Here is a 23,149-nt window from a genome sequence, read left to right on the forward strand (position 1 = left end):
TATAGATCAGGAATCCACATTTGCGTGTTTGTGTGTTCGTGTGTGTGTGTGTGTGTGTGTGTGTGTGTGTGAGAGAGAGAGAGAGAGAGAGAGAGAGAGAGAGAGAGAGAGAGAGAGAAGAGAGAGAGAGAGAGTCATTGTCTGAAGATGGAAGGAGATGAGTACAAGTGAGGATAAATGGAGATGAGGAACCAGGGAGATAAATGGTGAGTAAATCTGAACAAAGTACAGTGATACACATGTATGGGAAAATCATAATTAAATTTATTTGTAGTAAGAAAAACAGAACTTTTATATATATGTAATATATGTTATACACAATATGCATATGTACATACACACACACATATATCACTATTCATATATATCACTATTCGACTCTTAATTTCATCATCAATTTTCAGGAAACATTTTCCTGATCAATTTGTTATTAGCTGAGAGCATTTTGGTTGAAGGATTTATCTTGCAGTTTCAGTAGAAGTATTCTATCCTCCCTTAGTGGTATTCTCATTACTCTAACTCACTTTCTTGTTGATCCTTTTATGCATTACTAATGGCATAAAGATGAAGATAATGCGATATATATATAAATTTGACATACCCTTGATGTGTTTTATCATATATGCACAGATTCTACCAGGATGAAGGGTTGGTTTTATCTGACTCTGGTCCATGGTGAAATAGCTTTTGTGAGAAAACTTAGTAAGTTAATTCAGCCAGAGCAGCCAGAGCAGCCAGAGCAGTGGTTATGGGAGAGGTAAGATTGCCAGCTATGGCAGGACTTGACAGAGAAGTTCCGGGAGCTCCCTCTGTTGCCCAGTGCTTCACTCCTCCGGGCTCACTCATTCAACACCTCAGTCTGCAGACTGATAGATTTTTGATGAGGGAAAGGTTAAGGAAATCCTGGAAAGTCAAAACAGACAGAAGACACAGTTCTTCTGTCTCGAATCAATGCGGCCATTGGGGCCAGTGTTTTGCATTTCTACAGCTAGAGTCCAGTCCAAATCAATATTTGTTGATGCATAATTTTGTGGGGCAGTTTTGTATTTTCTATAGCGGGGCTGTCTTTTAATAAGATGACCAAGCACAGTTTTTATAAGGCAAACAAATGAAATAAAACCTTCCAGACTACTACTGGAAATATTACTTTTTTTTCAGCCCTAATACAGACCTTTTAGTGAAATGGCCTGACAGTTTTATGTGTTTCTTCCTGTTTAGCATGGCACTGAGGGATGGAATCTGGGCTTATTCTATCTGAACTCAGGTCCACCATGACCTGTTGAAGTCACTCTCTCAAAATAAAGACAGACTTAAATAATAAACTTTCAGAAAATATCCTAAACTTGGACCTTATTGAAGTTTTTCTCTTTATCTGTAATTTTTGAACATTATAGACTTAAAAAAACACATAAAACTAATTAATTGAAACTGCTATCTTTCCAGAATAAAAGTTGCCATAAAAATAAGTGAGGATGTGTCCTACTCTATCTGAACTGAGGTTATTAGGAGTGACAAGGTATAGAGAAACCAGGGAAGTTAATATAACTTAAGAATAACGCTGTTAGCCAAAGAGAAACCCAAGCAAGAATATTTTAAAGTGACTGTAGTAAGCCCCACATGGGATATAAATCTGTTATTTTTTAATATAATATGCTCACTATTTACTGAAAAGATAGGTTTCTGGTCCATGGAAATTGTTCACTGGGCCACTGAATGTGAGGACCCACGCTTGAATTACCCAGATCTATTTGAAGCCTGGAATTGTATCACACATCTATAATCCCAGTGTTCCTGAGGGGAGATGAGAGGTAGACACAGGGGGATCTTGGGAAACTTATGGGCCAGCTAGGTTGACATATGTTGGTTCAAAGTTGTCTTCTGAACTCTAACCATGTGTGTTCATTTTTATGCAGATAAGTATACATGTATACACACACACACACACACACACACACACACACACACAAAATGCAATGGCTTTCATCCAGTTTCTAACCCTGTACTTGTAAAGAAGACTGACAAATTTGAACAGAAAGTGTAGTTTCTAGAGCCTCTGTCTCTGTCAGCCACCCAGAGCCCAGGCAGCACAGGGAATGTTTGTTACCTTCAAGCAACCAATATATCACACTCATAGACTGTACATAGTTTACATCAGGGCTTGCACTGGATCTTGTACATCCTTGGGGCTTGTACAAATGAATGTTGCTGAGCATCCACCCCTGCAGTATTCTACACCAATTTCACTGCCTCAAGCATCCTGTGTACTGTCCACTTATTCTTTCTTTCTTCTAACTTCTGAATTCACCAGTCTTGTCACTATCTCCGTGAGTTTGGGCTTTTCAAGAAGGTGGGATAGCCAAAATCATATAGAACGGAAGCTTTCCATTGCTTTCCTTCTCTTTGTGTGTATGAACCTCAGGATCCTCCATATCTCCAATGACTAGATAACTCATTTCTTTAGCACTGTGTGTGTGCTACATTTTATTTACATATTCATATAATAAAAAAACCATCTTGGTTGCTTTCTGAGTTTACAAATTAACTATAATTATAAATAGGTACGTGTATATATGTGTGTTGATCTAAGTTTTTATTTCATTTGGGAAAATGTAAAAGTGTTTGACTATTGAGCTATGTGACAGGAGCATGTTCAGTGTGCTAGGAACTGTCAGAGTGGAACTAAGACTACAGCTTATCTGTGCAGTACTTCCTCAACCTTCATGAGGCCATGGGTTCAAGTCTTAGCACTAATAGAAAAGGAGTCTGTGGTTGAGAAGAGGAGGAAATGGATAAGAAGGAAAAGAAAGGAATTGTCAAGCTCTTTCAAAGCAGTTGTCTTTGTCTGACAGCAAGATGGCTCACTAGTTAAAAGCATTTGCTACGCAAATCTGACCATCTGAGTTTATACTCTTAACTAATATAAAAAAGATGGATATGATGGCACTAACTTGCTATCCCAGCATTCCTACAGAAAAATGGAAGGAAAAAGCAAAATAACTGCCCAGAACTGCACAGAAGCTGGTGGGCAGCTAGCATGGAGTTCTTAGAGCAATAGAAGAAAGAGTAAGAGATTCTACACCAAGAAGGTAGAAGGAAGGAACTAACACTTGAGGAGCATCCTCTGACTTGCTTCATTCTGAGACCTGACCAGAATGATGAGACTCACACTGGGCACAGTGGGTGATGAGGAAACTAACCTGTTAGAAACTCAGAGTGAGTAGATAGCAATTCCTGGGATTCTTGATAAACTCCCTTGGCAGGGTTCCTTGCTAGAATTGCTGAATTTTATGTGAAATTTCAGGTGGGCCTAGAACAAGATTTGGGAACCTCATTTCACTATGGTTCAAGTGAAAAATCCTTTTCAGAACCCCAATGTATGTTGTAGGGAGGCTACATGTTTGTTTTCTGGCTGCCCAGACTCCCAAAATAATCACACAAAACTGAATTAATTAAATCACTGCTTGGCCTATTAGCTCTAACTTCTTATTGGCTAGCTTTTACATCTTAATTTAACCCATTTCTATTATTTTATATTTTACTACAAGGCTTGTGGCCTACTGGTGGCGGCTCCATGGCTTCTTCCTGACTCTGTCTCCTTTCTTCCAGCATTCAGTGTAACATGAGGAGCCGGCTTGTTGGGGTTTCTGATCTGCCCAGTTCCCACAGCCAGTAGCCCCAACAAAAAATCACACAGAGGTCTCTATAAGTTATAAACTGATTGGCCCATAGGTTTAGGCTTCATATTAACTCTTATAACTTATATAGCCCATTATTCTTATCTATGTTAGCCACATGGCTCAGTACCTTTTTCAGCGAGGCAGGTCACATCCTGCTTCTTTGGTGATCTGCGAAGGACTGGTGAGAAGCTTCCTTCTTCCCAGAATACTCCTGTTCTCATTGTACCACCTCTACTTCCTGTCTGATTTCCCCGCCTATACTTCCTGCCTGACTACCGCCAAATCAGTGTCTATTTAAAACATAATTGACAGAATATAGACCATTCTCAAACACCAATTTAGTTCAGTATTCCCCACCTAGCTAAATATTGCCTTGCTATAAGTTCAAAGCAGTTTTGTTATTAATCAATTGTGATCACAGCATACAAAGGGAAATCCCACATCAAGTGTATATTGTAAAATATACACTTTGGGTTTTATCATTAAAATTAGAATTCTTACTTGTTTCTCTGTTGGAATTCTTTTTGTTGTTGTTGTTGTTTTTGTTAAACCTAGATTAACTCCTTAGAATTTCTTTATCTAGTCTGACTTAGAATACTGTTTTCTTTTGTTTATAATTTCCAGTAACTACCAAATAAAATAACTAAACTAATAAATTACTAGACAATTTATGTTCAAAACAGATACTTTAATTATTTCAGAAAATCATGAGTACTGGGTTAGCTTTGTAATTGTAGGTAGTATATGTATTTTAGGAATCATGGGTAACCAGGGCTGAGGAATTATTCATCCACACTTGGGAGTGATCTTTTCTTCCTAAGAACAGAACAGTTATGATGTTTTTCTGAGGCTACCTTTACTTCAAGAATATGGCAGAACATCAGTCACAGAAAGAAAAATAGTACAGCTATGAATGTAGAGGTTCTTCAGGGATTCTGGTTCAGAGCAAATGTGAAAGGGCAAAGTAAAGCACTGGCCTGCCTCAAGATTCAAATGAAAGCAACCTTCCCCCTTCAGGAGTAGGGACAAATGGAAGAGTGCTGAGATTTGCCACGTCTGTCTTAGCCAGTTTTTGTTTCGTTTATGACCAGACTTAGATTCCTCATTTAAATATGCTGGAAGCTTCATCTGACAGCTGTGTCTCAGGCAGTAGGGTTTACCTATGTGTCCATATGTGCTATCATTTCTGAAAAAAAAAATGCTTGATCCATAAGACATAGCCTAAGGCAACAGGATGTTTGTTGGTTTTCTCCTTGTTCAGTTCATATTTGGGCATTCATGTTGGTGAGACTATACGGGTGTAGCTTCTGATATTGCTTCCTAGGAGACCAATCTCATAGCGAAGTCCCTGGTCATCTGGCTCTTATACTCATTCTGGCCACTCTTCTTCAATGTTCCCTGAGCTGTGGTAGGGGAGTGTGTTTATATCTATTCATTGGGACTGGAATCTACAACTTTGTGCCAAGAAAAGCTCAGGAGGCCTCAACTCCACGCAAATAACCCCAGGCAGATGAGTAAAGCTGGGATTGGGGGAGAGCTGGACCTTTCTAGGAAGTGAATACCAACTGGTTTACAGTGTCAAATGGTCTTTCCTGGAAACATGCACATAAGCAACATTATATAGACTCAACAGTTTGTATTTGAGAATGTAACATGAGGGCCTGCTTGTTGGGGTTTCTGTCCTGCCCAGTTCCCACAGCTGGTATGCCCCAAAGAAAATCACACAGAGAACCTACATTAGTTATAAACTGGCCCATTAGCTCAGGCTTCTTATTAACTCTTATAACTTATATTAACCCATTATTCTAGCATATGTTACCCACATGGCTCAGTACCTTTTTCAGTGGGGCAGGTCACATCCTGCTTCTTCCGTGTCTAGATAGGACTGCAGAGGAAGCTTCCTTCTTCCCAGAATACTCCTGTCCTTATTGCCCTGCCTCTACTTCCTGTCTCGTTGTCCTGCCTATACTTCCTGCCTGGGTACTGACCAATCGGCACTTATTTAAAACATAATTGACAGAATACAATTGTCCCGCAACATGGGAATATATATATATATAATTTTGTAATATATATGTATATTTTATGCATATATGTGCACATTTAATAACAAATTGATGAAAAAGAGACCATATATTTGAAAGAGAGCAGAGAGGGGTTTATGGGATGTTTTGGAGGAAGAAAAGGAACAACAACAACAACAAAAAGCAACAGGAGAATGAAGTTTCAGGAGGGCAGTTTTCTTTGCATGTGTAAGTAATACTAATGAAATTTTCATTAGTCACTTTAAGTGAGCTAATGTACTGGGATAGCAAGTGTTGTGATGGAGCTGGAGCTGAATAATCATAGAGCACTGGGTTGTCCACCCATTTTAGAAAAAGAGCATACCTACCCTCCTATGACCGAAATGTGATCCTCTCTTGTAGATGGAGGTTCCTCTTGTTGGTGGTTGAGTTTGCACACGTTGAAATACCCTTTATCTCATGCTACCCTCTCTATCTTATTCACCATCTCTATATAGCTTCTATCACCCTCTGCCCTATGGGGACGTAAGAATAGACTTCTTCTCTGTTCTGTATGACAGCTGGCCATTCAATTATTCATTCGTTCATTCATTCACTCAACAGACCTTTATTTAGCACCAATCATATGCAGGCACCAAGGACTCAAAGGTCAAAAATGCTAATCCTTGTTCTCATTAATGTTACAGTACATTATATCAGTTCCTTAACGCTGCTGTTCTGCAGTGGAAACACTCCTTGTCCCCACTGCCATTTCCCATGTGTCACATTTCCAGCCTTGCTTACATTACAAGTTTTCAAATACATTGGGTTTCTGGTTTATCAAGATGTGGAGTCCTGAGCTGTACACGATCCCAGGCACTGTTTGACCAGAACAGAGAATACAGATTCCATAGCCTATGAGTAGATTGCTCTCAGACTACTAGATAAGTGGTTTTATCTTGAATTTATTTAATAAAGTTCAAAATTATTATTTTGCTTTGGCAAACCATCCAAAGCTACTTGTATTAATTTATCTGCCTCTACTCCCTGCTGTAAGTTATTAGTGTGTTTTCTCTCTATCCTGTTGCCATGTTGTCACATGTTCTGAATGTTCTCATCATGGCTTGTTTCAGACCTAAGTGTTTTTTGAAAGGATAATTGTTGGTGTCTTTTTGTTGCCTGGTTTTAAAACTATGTCCCTGACATGTGATCATTCTAGGGCAATGGCTGTCAAGTCAGAGTAAGGCTTACTATGGAATGATTATCCATGGTTATTTAATGAACAATCAGCGCTGTCCTAGACTATGAGAGAGTTCACATTATTATCATCCAATTCACACAACAACTTTGAAAAATAGGAGTTAATTCACATTAACTGACAGGATAACAGTGAGCTCTCCATCACTGCTGCTGGTGGTCAGTGTTATAGAATTATCCAACTGTATTACATATGTTGCTAAGGAAACGTTTGTTATTTTAGCCACTGATCCAAGAGTGCCTCTTAGGGAGGCAGCTGTCTCTATTTAGGAAATGATCCAACAGATTGCTTTATGGCAATATGATGGAATTACAAAGACATACTGTATAAGAAGACAGTAAAACACAGAACTACTTAAAGAGGTCAAGGGGAAATGGGACTTTGGGGGCAAGCAGGGATTAAAAGAGATGGAAAGAGATCAGGATAGGAGGGGAAAGTGGGAAACTGGAGGGAAATGGCCAAAACAAAGTGGCAGAAGGCTTCTGAGCATAGGTTTCTGTAGTTCCACAACTGAGTGTTTACTGTTTAGAGCCAGCTATGCTTAAGGTATTGTCACAGAAGTTAGGTAATTTCTGTTCCCTGTAAATGCCACACATGACTTATATTTGGGATGAAACCAATCACAAGGGGCTTTAGTGAAAATCTAGATAATTAAGGCAGAAGGACGGCACTGGAAGAGAGACTATGGAAAGAACGAGAAGGACCAGTTTCCTTACAGACAGACCCTCTGCACTTGCTCTTGTGTTGTAGGAGCTTTCAAAGCACTGAGAGTCCATGGTGACATGTGACTTACATTTATGTTTTCACTTACTGACTAGACACAAAGCAACTTGAGTACAGACTGTGGATTCTGTTCTTCTGTCCCCTGTGTCTAGCCTTCAGATTTCCTCATTGCTCTCTCAATTTTCAACTTCCAGTTTCATACTCAGCAACTTTTGGGCTGTTATTCAAATGTTTATCATTTCCAGGGATATTTTTCATTTGCTGCATATCTAAAATTTAAGGCCATCCTTTGACCATGTTTATACAAATACAGTATGTTTTTCATTAGTAACTATGAAACATGATCACTTGTGCCATTTCCAATCAAAAATTTTTTTTTTTGTATTTTGTGTCTCTGAGGTTAGCATCAGTATTGTTTCTTTTTTTTCAGTCAAGAATTCAGACCTCTGCTTCATGACAAGAGTAACTCAGTTCATTCCATTTATATTTTCTTAGAAGTAGTATTAACATTAGGAAAACAGTAGCAATTAAAATCTTCTGCTCAAGCCAGGTGTCTGTTTATGAAGGTTTGTTGTAGGATCACAACTTAATTTTATGCTCTGTGACTTTTAAAATCAGGAATCTTGACTTATTAAGAAGAATTTTGAGAGTGACTTTTTCATAGCTGGTAAAATAGAGTTAATATCACTATAGTCAGTATAAAATGTAACGTATTTCTTGGTGATATGTGAACCCATCTTGGTTGTCATTGGTCTTCATCAGTTAGCTTCTAGCTTGCTGGTATTCTGCTCATTAGCAGAAGTGTATTTCTCTGCCTGTTATCATAGGTGCTTCAGCAGCCTGCCTCTTTCCTCCTAATTCGGAAGCTTGTATTCTGTCCCCCAAGAATTTCCATCATATTCAATCTTAGGTGAGCTACAGGAGAATGGAACATCTTTTGGAGATGCTTCATAGCTTGTTAAGTCTTCAGGCTTTACCTACAGACGGCACAGGAATCCCATACGCCTGACCTTAGAGCCCTGGTGGACGATTTTGGCTTTAGATGTCAATGAGCTACAGTTTACCTGTGACAATTAGTTTTGTATAAATATTTTATAATCTTAAAGATATACATTTAACCAAGAAATCAAACATGAATGAACTAAAAATAAGCAATAGAATAAAAAGACTTAGTAGAGGCTGAAGCCAAACTGGACAGGACACTGTTTGACTCATTTTGTGATTATTGGTTCCTCTTCTTGAGTCTTCCCTAAGACAGATGATGCAAGGCTAATAGTCCACTCCAGCTCTTATATTTGTATTACCAGTTGCTTTTCTCTTTAGTTATTCTTACGTGATAAGTACTTAAGACCAAGGTAGAAGTTTCAGCTTCAACATTTGAATAGAATTTTTCAAAAAAAAAATCAAATCAGTCTACCAAAGACATACCAGCATACTCATGTTTATTGTGGCATATTATACAGATGCTAGTATACTGATGCCAGTTTATGTACCCATGAATGGAATTAGAAAAAGAAAATGTGTATATTTACAATGGAATATTAACCATAAACAAGAAAGAAATCTTTATATATGTAAGAAAATGGACAGAAATTAAGAATATTATTTTTGATGATAGAAAAAAGACACAAAAAGACACCTGCAAGTACCATTTACTTACGCTTTAGTGCATCTGAGACCTAACAAGTAGTAAACCTTGGCATGTAGAAGGCAAGTGGGCCAGAAAGGTTAACAGAAAGAGCCTGAGAGAGCCTGAATTTGATCAGGGTACACTTTCTAAATGTGTCCAAAGTCATATTTAGACATTCTTTATTGTATAAAACTCATGCAATGTTATAATGTTATGAAATGTTATTATACCTATAGCTATATATCTATCATCTATATACATATATAAAGAGGGCACTGACTTGCCAAGCTTTGTTTATAGCAAACTAAAACTGTCGATATTTGATGAGATGAAAAAAATGACAAACTAAGCAGCTCATGCATTTATACCTCATTTTCAAACAGGTTTAAAAATTGCAACTTCAGATGCCACTATTATATCTATATGCTACTTCACAGAATACTGGGTAATGATCATACAATCAGAACAGCGGGATAACACGGGGATCAGGATCCACTTCTGAGACAGACCCGGTGATGAAAGCAGACACAGTGGCTTCTAAACTGCGTGACTCTCTGATCTCGTGTCAAACATGCACTGAACCATTCCTGCCTCAACACACACCTCATGAAGCCTCAACACACACCTCATGAAGGAATTTTACTATTCAAAAATAACTATAACATAGTCAGACATACAGACATGCATACACACACACACACGCACAGAGAGAGAGAGAGAGAGAGAGAGAGAGAGAGAGAGAGAGAGATTGCCTGTCTTAGACTTTTACCTTACTGCTTGACTCCTCTTTTCAGTGCAGTGAAGGTCATTTTGGCACCTAAAGCCTCTTTCTTCCCATGACTATTATTCTTCTCTGTAGAGTTTCAAAGAAAATTATCTAATTTCATCCTGTCTAGCCAACTCACAGGGAGAAACTTCCTAGAATGATCGCCCCAGCCTTCACTTCCTTGTGGTGTCACCCCTTTGGGAAAAGTCCTTTTAAAGTTTCCACTGGGAAGAAGCCCATTTCTCTAAGACTGAGGAATAAACAGCCAGGGAGGAGAGCTCCAAGAAGATTGGTAGTTTCCAAAAGAACAAATAGATAAATTATGAACTTTAAGAAAGGAAATGGGAGGATGATCAGCTAGGAATGGGGACATTTTATCTCAAAAGTGCATGCAGTATAATTTTAACAAATGTTTTTTGTAAATGTATTAAAATGGTAATTCCAAGCGATGTCTCCTTACTTTTGCAGGCTATTCTTTTCCTTCCCTTTCTTCCTCATGTTTATTGCTGTTAACATACTACTCACTAAAAATATTTGGATAGAAGACGAAGAAGAAGTTTTGGTGTTTATATTTTGGGAAAGGATAAGCTAAATCCATAGGGCAACTGCTCAGGAATATCTTTTCTTTGTTAGAATTTTTAGCATGGTGAGAATCTATGAATTAGACCTTTCTTTCCTTATGCTTTTTTTTTGTTTTAGTAAAATAAAGTATGAGGTGAAACAAAATTGATCACACTGAAGTTGGATAAGGTAAACCAACAGAAGGAAAAGAACCCAAGAGAAAGTACAAGAAACAGAGCCACTTGTTCACACACTCAGGAGCCCCACAAAAAACAAAATTATTAAACTGAAGAGAACGTGGTACAGACCTATGCTGGTCCAGTGTTTGCTGCTTCGGTCTCTGAGAACAAGCTTAGTAAAATATGAAAAAGAAGTAAGTATGTAAAACAAAATTAACCATGCTGATTACAAAATTCAAAATTGTGATTGCCACAAACTTATGAACAAAAACATCTCAGTAATTACTAAAAGGGAAAAATCACTGAGTTGTTGGATGGACAAGAGATACAACTTGATTACTTAAGATTTAGAAAGCAGACACTTTCGGACTCCTCACAGGGGTGCATCATTGTTCTTATCTCTGCTTTACTCAAAAGATGGATCTAAAGTACACGCTGCATCAACCACAAAATACCACTTGCTTCATAACTTAGTGTTCCTGCTATCGGAGTAGACTGGTTTTCTTTCTAAGTGCTGCTAGGTAATATTCTATGGAAAAAAAAATCAGTGTAGTATACTATAGGTTTTTGCTTTAGCCTAATAATTATCAACCATCCAAGGTGTAAATGGGATCTTATGTAAAGTGGTGACTAATGTTGACCCTGCTTCTGATGTTAGAACACTTCCCTTTTTTATTTTTAATTAATTAATTTATTTTTAAAAAACTATCTTTTCTCATTTTACATACCAATCCCAGTTCCTCTCCTGCTCCTTCCACTCTCCTCCCATCCCATCCCATCCCCCTCTGATGGAGGAGGGTCATCTTTCTATCTGTTGTTTCATTGGTTAAATAAAGAAACTGCTTTGGCCCTTTAATAGGACATAAAATTAGGTAAGCGGAGTAAACAGAACAGAATGCTGAGAGAAAGAAGCTGAATCGAGGAGTCGCCATGATTCTCCCACTCCAGACAGACACAGGTTAAGATCTTTCCTGGTAAGCGCACCTCATGGTGCTACATAGATTATTAGAAATGGGTTAAGAGGCTGAAACTAATGGGCCAGGCAGTGTTTAAAAGAATACAGTTTCCGTGTAATTATTTCGGGGCATAAGCTAGCCTTGCGGGCGGCCGGGTGCAGGGGACGCAGCCTCGCCGCTCCTACTACAACACCCCTCAGAGAGGATTAGGCTTCCCATGGGAGTCAACAAACTCTAGCACATTGCTTTGAGGCAGAACCACAAGGCCTTATTCAATATATCTAGGCTGAGAAAGGCATCCCTCCAAAGAGAATGGGTTCCAAAAAGTCAGTATAAGCAGTAGGGATAAATCCTAATCTCACTGCCCACTGTCTGCCCCAGTCATACAACTGTCACCCACATTTTTAGGGCCTAGTTTGGCCCTACGCTGGTTCCCTTGCTGTCAGGCTGCAATTGGTGGGCTCCTGTTAGCTCAGGTAAGCTGTTTTGGTGGCCATGCCTATTATGATCTTGACCTCTTTGTTGATAATCTCCTCCCACTCTTCAACTGGTCTTTGGGAGCTCAGCCAAAAGTCAGATCAGCTGTGGCTCTCTGCATCTGCCTTACATTAGTTGCTTGATGGAGGTTCTATGATGGCAAGCCCAGTTGAGCATTGGAAGTCACATGAGAAGTAGATTAAGTATATTTTCTATTGTATGTGGCCAAACTTCTAAATATATGGTAGAATTTTGCAAGAAAGAATCCTGCAACAGTAAATACTAAAATGGAACAGTGATGTAGCTGAGGTACCAGGTAATGAAAAGTGAACAATAGCCCAGAAGGTAATGCACTATATTCCTGCTAGAACACATAGAGAAAGATGCCACACATTCAAAAGCTGAGCATCTTGACTCTTATTTGATGGTTTTAGAGAGGTTCTAAGTTAAAGACACATGGAAGCTCCCACAAGCAAACATATTCACACATTTGGTCCCCATTATGTGGTGTTGCATTGGAACATTATAAACTCTAGGAGATACAGAATCACTGGGAATAGGCCATGAGGTTTTATAGCTTGCCCCTATTTCCTGCTCATTTTTGGCTTCCTGTTTCTTCATGATATGAAGAACTAGGAGTTCTAACTGCTACTCCTGTTACTATGGAGCTGCCTTCCTACAGGTATTACTTTCTGATGGACTGTACCTCTTCAAACTGTAAGCCACATTAAACGCCTTCCTTTACGTTGTCCCAGTGACAAGCAGAGTAACAAGTACTAAAGCTATTGTGTGGCAGAATGAGCCTAAGTATGGTTTGAACTTGTATTTTCCTAATGCATAGGAATGTCAAACATTGTTTTTTTCATGTACTTGTAGGCGATCTGTTTTTCCTCTTTGGGAGAACTGACCATTCAGTAAACATGCCCATTGATGAATTGGGTGGGTCTGAACTCTCACTTTCCTGAAAACCTCTTCATTCTTCCCCTACCACTTTGCTGATTCCACCCTCCCCCATATTCACACAGTAGACATTCATCAGCTATACAAAATAAATTAAAAAGTCCTAATCATTAGCTTTTCTGTCTGTATATTTATAAACATACTTCTTAATTTTCCTTTTCTGTCTGCAAAGTAAAAACAAAAGCCTGTTTATCCACAGGCTTTCTAAAGCACTAGGCAAAGTTTGTTTCAAAATTGTTTCACCCTCTGAACATACTACTCATTTTCAGTAGTAGTATAATCTTAAAAATTCCCAACTAAAAATTGGAAATTTTCTCAATTCAGTTATGGATTTCATAGGTATACTACCCAGTGTAACAAAAACATCTACAGGAATTCTGTATACTTTGTTTAGTGACTGGTAAATTTGCACCATTAAAAAAAAGCTCTGTTATAAAAAGGCTTATGAAACAGCAGCAAATAAATTCAAAGTAATTTCCATAATAGAAAAGGCTTTTTATTTTTTATTATAAAAGAAAATCCTTGAAGGCCATCTTGGACTGCTTGGGCAGTTACAAAACTTTGTAAGAAAACAAGTAAACTCCATTTTTCTCTACTTTACCCTTTCAAGATGGCAATGGGGCTGCAGCCATCCTCTACACACAGAAAGAGTGACAGCAAAGGCAGGATTTATATCCTAAAATCCACACACGTTTTAAAATCCATTGATACTGATAATTTAGTAACTTGACAATAAATTAGGGAGAACCTTCTAAGTCACCATATAGTTTCAAAGCTATTTTTTCAGATAAAAGCTAAGGTTCTACAATTAGGAACATGGTAAGTATGAATACCAGATATAATTGGACATCTTTGCATTTTTTTATGTGTGCAGGTGTCTATGCACCATATGAATGTTTGATACTGGCAGAGACCAGAAGGCAGATGGAATCAGACTTTCTTTTGGGGCACCAGATTATAAATAATGATACAGACTTTTTATTAATTCTAGAAGCTTGGCCTTAGTTTAGTTTTGTCCCACCAGCTCTTATGACTTAAATTAACCTGCTTCTATTGATCTGTGTTTTATCATGTGACTTTTTCCCTTTCTTTTATTCTGTATGCCCAACTTCCTTTATGTCTCGTTGTGTTTCCTCCATTTTCTCCTTGTCCTTTCTTTCTCTGCCTGGAAGTCCCACCTATACCACCTGCCTAGCTAGTGGCTGTTCAGCTCTTTATTAAACCAATCACAGCAACATATCTTCACATAGCGTACAAATATTACACAGGTAGAGGCATGGATCTCTTGGGACTATGATGATTGGGAGCCACCTTGTAGATGCTGGGAATTGAAGTCAGGTCCTTTAAAAAACCAGTCAATGTTCTTCACCCCTGAGCAATCTATCCCTCAGGCCCTAATGAAACAGAAGTATTTTTGTTTGTTTATTTGTAAGACGCCAGGGTCCATCTCATTTGTCTGGTTCTCCAAACTCTATTCCCCACTCTGGAAGCCCAGTTTCTTCCATGTGATCAAGTTGAGGAAAAATAAATCAGTGACGTAGATTAGGGAAAAGCCACAGAAGTGTGAGGAGAAGAACAAAATAAAGTTTCTATTTGAGGTGTGTGGTAATATCAAACACCTGCCAACAACAGTGAAACAAGAAAACTGAATTTAACCTGTGAGAATCACTTGTGACATTTAAGTATCCCCCCCTTTCTTTTTGAGACAGGGTTTCTCTGTGTAGCCCTGTCTGTCCTGGAATTTACTCTATCACAGAGCTCCACCAGCCTCTGCCTCCCAAGGCAGAGGATTAAAGGCACGTGCCTCCACTGCCCAGTTTAAGTATCTGCTTCTTTTAGCGGGAGGTTGCTAAAAGAGAGGATGGGTGCTGGTAACTCGCACATGAATGAATATTGTTGCCTGAATTCACTCTGTCCCCCTGTATTTTTTAAGTTTATCAAGTCACACTTTAGACAATTAAAGGGATAGCATCTGGCAACAAATCCTTCTTTCTGGCCATTTGATTTTGATAAGATAGTTGAGAAATAAGAAGCTTCATTAAAGTGTAGTAGTAGCTGAATACCCATAAGCAATAGAGTGGAGTCAGACATGCCAACCCTGTCAATACCCAAGAGCTAATAAGATGGAGCACTCAGTGACACGTGAGAGGGGTACTCACACAACTCACAGAAGTCCTTTGTGAGTTTATTAAAAGCCTGGATAACATATTTTAAAGAGTTAGGCTTACTCGAAGCGGCTCTTGGTCTTTAAAAAAATAAAAAGGAGATGGGCAAAACCCAGGATCAGTTCTTTGATTGACAGTGACTGACAGACATCATACGCTATTCATGTGAGTGGCTTGGATATCAACAAAGAATGTGTGTTTGTGCTCAGCCCTTGACATCTCCTTTTCTTGGAGCTTCCTTTCCATTCTGTGACATGGACCATCCATCAATCCCTGTTTCATTCTTGGGCCTATTTCCCTGCATCTCTTTCCCAGGCAGCAACTCAGAAAGACCATTTGCTTGGAGCCCCAAGAGAACCATCAAATCTCCACTTACACATTTCCTTCTTCCTCTCTTCTTTCAGCCTGGCACTTGCTTGCCACTTGAGAGAATGCAGGGGAAGGGGAGGGAGGGGAGTGGGGAGAAGTTCCATGAGAGTGGTTGCTACTTAAGCCTCTAGTGATCTTCAGACATCCTCACTCCGGTTCTGTCTTCTAAATAAAGGGAACTGAAAATAAGGGTTCCTGAACTCATTGGCTAATTGAATAAGAACTGGAATCTCCACACACTTCATTTACAATTCTCTTCTTCTAAGAAGATGTTTAAATAGCCGCTCTAAGGAATTAAAACAGGGGTTCCATGAATAAAGCAGTCATTGTGGTTAATTACAGTGTGAACTTGTCAAATACTGTGTACCAGGCATGTTCTTACTGCTTTGTGAATAAAGCATTTAATCCACATTGCATCCTAATGAAGTAGCAATATTATTCTGGCTTTGCAGATCTGACTGACCTTGGGCGATGTTTGCGTGTTCACCCGAGCTAGAGAATAACATCTTCAGAGTCAAAAGACCTCCGAAGAAGACTGCACCCCGATGACTACTGTGCTTCCCTCTTTGGGGTTTCTCCAGCACATCACACACACACACACACACACACACACACACACACACACACACACACACACACAGAGTATCTGATACTTGCAGTCATGATAAGAATTGAGTGTTGTCAGTGCATGTCTTAAGTATTTTTACAGTGCTGTGATAAAACCCTATGGCTGAAAGCACTCAGGGAGGGGGAGGTGTATTTCATCTTAAAACTCTCAAGTCACACTCTTTCATTAAAGGAAGTCAAGGCATGAACCCAGAGACAGGAACTGAAACAGAGGCCATAGAGGATTACTGCTTATTGGCTAGTTCCTGATGGCTTCCTCAGCACCACACACACACACACACACACACACACACACACACACACACACTACCCAGGAGAAGGATAGAACACCACCCCAGATTGGGTCCTCCCCCATCAGTCATTAATCAAGAAACTACTCTCTCTTCAGGCAATCTGATAGAGTCATCTTCTCAGTTGAGGTAACTCTAGCTTGTATTGTTGACAACAAAACAAACAAACAAATAACAAAATCAAGCAGCGAACACATAGGAAATTTTTTGTTTGTTTTGTTTTCATTTCTTACTATAGGTATTTCAAGATTGGGAATTTTACTACAAACAGACTTAACTATTTTCATAGATTTTTTTTTCTTGTGATGTAGCAGAGATTCAAATCAAATATTTGTTCCTCTGGACACACAAGGGAGTATACCCACAAACTAACTTGGTCTCACTTGTGGCTATGTGAATGAGTTTTAGCAGGTGCAGACCGGCTCCAGAATTGCTCTGTGAAGCTGTCATTGTGTCTATTTCCTTCCTTTCTAGGCACCTGGGATAAGAACTGTCAATCTCTCTCTCTCTCTCTCTCTCTCTCTCTCTCTCTCTCTCTCTCTCTCTCTCTCTCTCTCTCTCCCCACATCCCCCCCTTTTTTTATTTCTTGCCAGGGTGTAACTTGTAGCCCATGCTACCTCACATGGATGATCCTCCTGCCTCAACCTCCAGAGTGCTGTAATTATAGATCCTTGCTATAATATCTAGCTATGATACTCTTTTTTATTATTTCTATTTATTTGCTTGTTTATTTATTTTTATATTTTCAAGACAGGGTTTCTCTGTGTAACAATCCTAGCTGCCCTTGAGCTAGCTCATATTGACCAGGCTGGCCTCAAACTCACAGAGATCTCTCTACTTCTGCCTCTTGAGTCCTGGGAGTTATGATGCTCTTTCAAGCCCCATTTGGAGATGATGAAGAGCCTTACAGCTTAGATCCTGAAAGGCAATGGAAAGGAGTTATCTCTCCCATCAGAAAGGAAAAGACTGTATAAGATAAGCAAGCAAGAAAAATGTATCATTTTAACCCACTGAGATGTTATGATCTATTTTTTTTTAGTTTTTAGCAGTTAATCATAACTCATACAAACAAAGATATGTGATGTGACATGCAATTATATTAATATAGCATATTGTTCTGAATTACTTACATACTAACTAGTAGTTATAGAATGATTCAATGAAACAATAAAAAAGAGACCGGAGGAAGAGATATTTCTCTTATTCTTAGTATTTTCTGGAATTTAATATGCTGTTTTAAATCTTCATGAATATATAAGTCATTAGCAAAAGGACATAACTACAAAATTAAGATCCTAGTATGCCAGGGTGTCTCAGATGACTATAAATTTTTTCCTTCAATGTAATAAAGTAGAGCAGAAGACAGGCATCAATCTGATTCTGCTTACTTAACACCATAAAAGGACAGCTGGATTGGTGACTGCCTTGTGGCTCTAATTTTCCTAAACAAGGCCTTCAGAGACTTTGACATTATTTTAAAGATTTTCACACTCAGACTTGGATTCTTTATTTCCCTTTTTATATTTATTTATTCTCTTTTAAAAGTTATTTATTTATTATTGTGTATGTGTGTGTGTGTGTGTGTGTGTGTGTGTGTGTATGCACCTGTGTATGGAGGTCAGAGTTCAGTTTTGTGAGAGTCCGTTTTCTCTTTCTACCATCTTTGGTTGAGGTATTGTCACCAGCTGGTTAGGCTAGGTAGTATGATGAGACTTCTCACCATACCTAGATTCTCCCCGCCCCAACCCCTAATATTCTATCCTTCTGGAGTCCTTGATGGAGTTGAAGAATTTATAGTTATAGTTTTCCTTAGTTATGATAAAAGATAAAGTAGATATAAATATTGTAAGTGTAGTTCTTGCTTTGATACCTGTTTTGTTATATGTAGTTTTGCTATGTTAATGTTAAAGCCTTCCTTTTTGTTTAAATAGAAAAGGGGAAATGGTGAGAGGTCCTTCTGTCTCTGTGTGTTGCTTTTCTTGGTTAATGAATAAGGAAACTGTCTTGGCCTGCTGAAAGGACAGAACTTAGGTAGGTGGGGAAAACTAAATGGCATTTTGGGAGAAAGGAGACAGAGTCAGGGGATGCCATGGATCCGTCACCAGAGATAGATGTGCTGAGACTTTGCTGGTAGGTCGTGACCTTGTGGTGATATACAGATTAATAGAAATGGGTCAAATTAAGATATAAGAATTAGACAATAAGAATTTAGAGCTAATGGGCCAAGTAGTGATTTAACTAATACAGTTTCTGTGTGGTTAGTTCAGGGCTAAGCTAGCCGGGCAATCAGAACAAACAAGCGTCCTGCTTCTTCAAACCCACTCCAACATACTTTGGTTCTAGCAGGAAGAGATTCATTTTACCTTCAAGTGTGATAGTTAGTGTTTTTAAATAATTTTAGAATGTATTAAATCAACTATCTTATCATTGGGATTTAGTAAATTGTCCTTTCATTTTATTTGACCATTTTAAATCTGCATTAATAAGCCTGCAATAAAAATTTCTGCCAAATAAACAGTGATAATTTAAGGTATAAAATACTTTAAGTAATGAGGGTAATACTTTTACATACTTAGGAAAATAGTTTCTTTTTCTTTTCTTTCACCTTCTTCCCCTCCTCCTCTTGTTTTGACAGGGTCTCACTGTGTAGCCCTTGTGACTTGCTATGTAGACCTGCCTGGTCTTGAACTCACTTGAGTTCTGCCTTTAGCTCCTGAGTGCTGGGACCAATGGTATGTGCCACCACATCCAATCTCAAAAACATTCTGTAAGAGAACATTTTCTAAGGTTATCTGTAGCGAGCTGCATGGAATCACACCTGATGGAGATGTATAATCAACTCCTATGGCTAAAGTCTGACTTATGCCTGATCACGCAATGATCATCAGCTGCTTGCATATGCGTGGACCTATGGGCAGTGTCCATCTGGCAATCTGGGATTGGCAGCCCATGCCTACTTAAGGGCTGGGAGAGGTTTGCCCAGAGATAGAGAGTGAGAGAGAGGAAGGAGAGAGGGGAGGAGAGAGAGAAAGTGAATAAAGTCCTGGAATAAACTGCAGCGAGAAGAGCTCTGGTGTGTCGCGTCATCCTTGCGGGTCGAGAGTGGCCGTGACAGTTATCTACTATCATCAGAATAATACAAACATGTTATATTATTAAAAAGTTATACATTCTTTTTAGAACACATGTTAATGTCGATTTGAAGAGATAAATACTGCATTGCTTATTTTACAGACTGGTGAAACTGCTGTGCCCAAGGTAGCTTTTAATTAAGAAGTGGTTTGTCAGTAATTAATGTAAGTGGATATTTGTTCCTGAGCAGCTGGAAGAAGACAGTGACTCCTTCCACAGACACTGTAGAGCATGGGTCTGTTCTTAATCTAAACTGAAGTTTTGGGACTGTGGTGACAAAATCTGGGCTCTTTCCAATTTGGACATCATTTGGAGCTGATTTAAGTTTATCACATGCAAACAGGCTTCTTGTTTTAATTTCAACTTGACAGCTACAGATGCTTTGGACATCATGTGTACCAGAAAATGAAGAACCTCCCTTATTTCATTATTTCTCCCCTGGTGAATATGGATATTTATTGGGAAATCGGCCTTGAAGAACATTATTCTTCAAGGCATAATCCGAACCCTCTTGGCAAAACATATAAGATGTCTCACAGAATGTACAAGTTTCCTTTCTGTAGAAATCACTGGAGAATTTTTAAACAGCACCTGCATTCATGGATCAAACTGTTATTCTCTTATTTTTGCTGTGCTGTGTACTTAAAGTTCTCATCCATAAATCATTTTTATGGAGTGAATGAACGACTTCTTTCATTGACCAAGTACAAACTGACTGCCCTGGTTACATTATAGCTAAAAGTAACATATTGATAGGGTCTTGCAAAGAGGAAATGAATGCTGGTCTGTACCTGAGTAAAAGAGAGCTTATTAAAGCAAAAGTCAAACCAGACTTAGAATGGCCCAAATCCAAGCCTATTGACAGTTTATTAGTAATTATTTAAGAAGTCCACTAAAAATTCATGTCAGGGACTTTAGACTGTGGCTGATTATTGCTGAACATGAAAAAACTACTTTAATACTTAATAGCAGTCATCATAGCCAGAGAAAATGGCGCAGGAAACAAAATCTGAGGTGCTTATTTTTACCTGACTTTTAATGTGAGAGATTTCTTTTAGAGTAATTAGCACACCACATCTCTTTAATGCTCAGTAAACATTATCATTGACATTGGATGTAACAAAAGACAATGAAGATTGGAAGTGCAGCATCCAGAAAAGGGGAGAGCTCATGAGGAGCCAGACACCCAATGTCCACCAATGATTTCCATGCTGAAAAAGACAATTATTTGTACCCACAGAGCTATAAAAACACTTTATGATTGGAACGGATCCATTTTGAAAAAGATTGGCAATCCATCAATTACATAATCAAACTGGATGCTTGATGCTATGGAGTAAACAATCGGAGCTAATGGCTCACGTTTTCATTGAGGTATTGAGCTGTATTTTTTTTTTCGATGCACGTGGTAAATCTTTATTGATGCTAACATCTTACATCATTTCCTAATTTTCTTATGCTATGCCTTCAGTTTGCAATGACACTAATGTATTTTTAAAATCAAGTTCCTGAATTTTAATATAGAACTTCTTAGATAATGATTATAGAAGTCTCAGATTCTGGAATATCTTTTAATAATAATAAAGGGGCTATTTATTGACCTCAGTCTATATATTTTTAAAACCTGTAATAAGAGAAATAACGAACCTTTGACGTTGAATATTTAACTGTACATTTAACATTAACATGTGAAGCCACTGACCACAAAGCTACTGAATTTTTCTTTTCCACTTATGCATAATTTGTTACAATACATTTAAATTTATTGCAATTTCAAGATCAATGTTAAACTCATTTATGAATCCCACCTTTGTTCTCAAACAACTCCCATTGTGCCTCCCAATTCCACCCTAGAAGTCCCTAACCTTATTCCAAAATTGTTGACTCCCCACTCTTGGTATTTCCTTCCCCCTTCCCACCTGCTCAAGCTAGGGTGAGCAGGTTTTCTCATAAAGCCTTTCCCTCAGAGATAAAGCCCACCTTCAGTAACATTAGCAGTCTCTACTTCCTCTTGGGATTGAGTTCTTTAAAATGAAGTCTGACATGTCATAAGCATTGTGTAACTCATTGAAGATTACTACCTTCCTTCCCCTTTTGCTAATATGCAAGATGGATAAAGCATTGCTATCATACAATGGTGTCAAATCCATCCATTACTCTGGGATGTGGGGACAACATGAACTGTCAGCCTGGATCCCTTCCAAGGTAAAACAGTGGGGAACTATAGGCCTAGTGCTGTCTTTGAGGCCGTTATCTTGCCTCCATTCCTCTTCTCTAACACTCTGAGGCAGGAGGAGTTAGTTCTAGTGTTCTCTAGTACAGAAGAGTAATTACTGCCAGCAACAACTTTATAATGTGGTTTCAAATAACTCAGGAGTTTCCCAATATAAAAATGATAAATGCTTGAAAAGTTGAAATAATAATTACATCATTATGCATTGTGCCCATAGATCAAATTATTGTACTGTATCTCATAAATATGTATAAACATTACATGTTCATTAAAATAAAAATCCCTTTCATGTTAGTATCCATCAAAATCACATTGTTAAGCAATTTACAATTTTTAAAAATTGGCAACAGAATGGAAGATTAGGCACATTCTAAGATGGCAAAGAAACTTAGTCATAGAAACACAGAAGGTCAAGCCTGACTGAGAAAAGGTTCTGTCTGATTATTGACAAGGGGTCAGATAGAGGAATAACCTCACAGACCACGTGGATTCACTTGATCTCTTTTTCACACACAGTACCTGCCTGTAGAGTTTGTCAAGGATTACATGCTTCTACAGAGTTCCCTCTTTCTGTTTCCCTCCTTCCCTGCTCCATGGACAGTTGTGTATGTCCTGTTTCTAGGGGATCTTTTCAAATGGTTGTGGTTACCAGTGTCAAAGTCTAGGGATAGTCATTCCCTAAGCAAGCTGCTCCATGTTGAATTGTTCTGGTAACCATCTTCAGAAGCAGCTTCCAACTGGCTCAATAACTCTTAGACATCAGGAGACCCCTTAACATATTATAAGGTCACTTACCGGGTTTTCTCTCTGTCTATCTACTCCAGAAGCACAAAACCTAAGATTCTGTAATAAAATTTTCACACCATGTTATTTCTCAAGAAATAGAGGCCTCTTCTGGATGTAGGACTTTTCCAGTATACCATGCAAATGATCTTGCCAAATCCAGCCTCAGGCTTTCAAATGTAACCTAATTATATTTAACATACATTACTCCTTATGTTGCTCTAGGAACTCATTAACTTTTCAAGCAGACACATATACTTTTTGTGCCCATGAATTTGGGATCTGACTGTGTTTTGAGGACTTAAATGAGGTTGAATAAAGGAGTAAAGGATTCTTTCACTAAAGTAAAATAGGTTCGT

The sequence above is a fragment of the Microtus pennsylvanicus genome, chromosome 3 (genome assembly GCF_037038515.1).
Source record: "Microtus pennsylvanicus isolate mMicPen1 chromosome 3, mMicPen1.hap1, whole genome shotgun sequence".
Classification (NCBI taxonomy): domain Eukaryota; kingdom Metazoa; phylum Chordata; class Mammalia; order Rodentia; family Cricetidae; genus Microtus; species Microtus pennsylvanicus.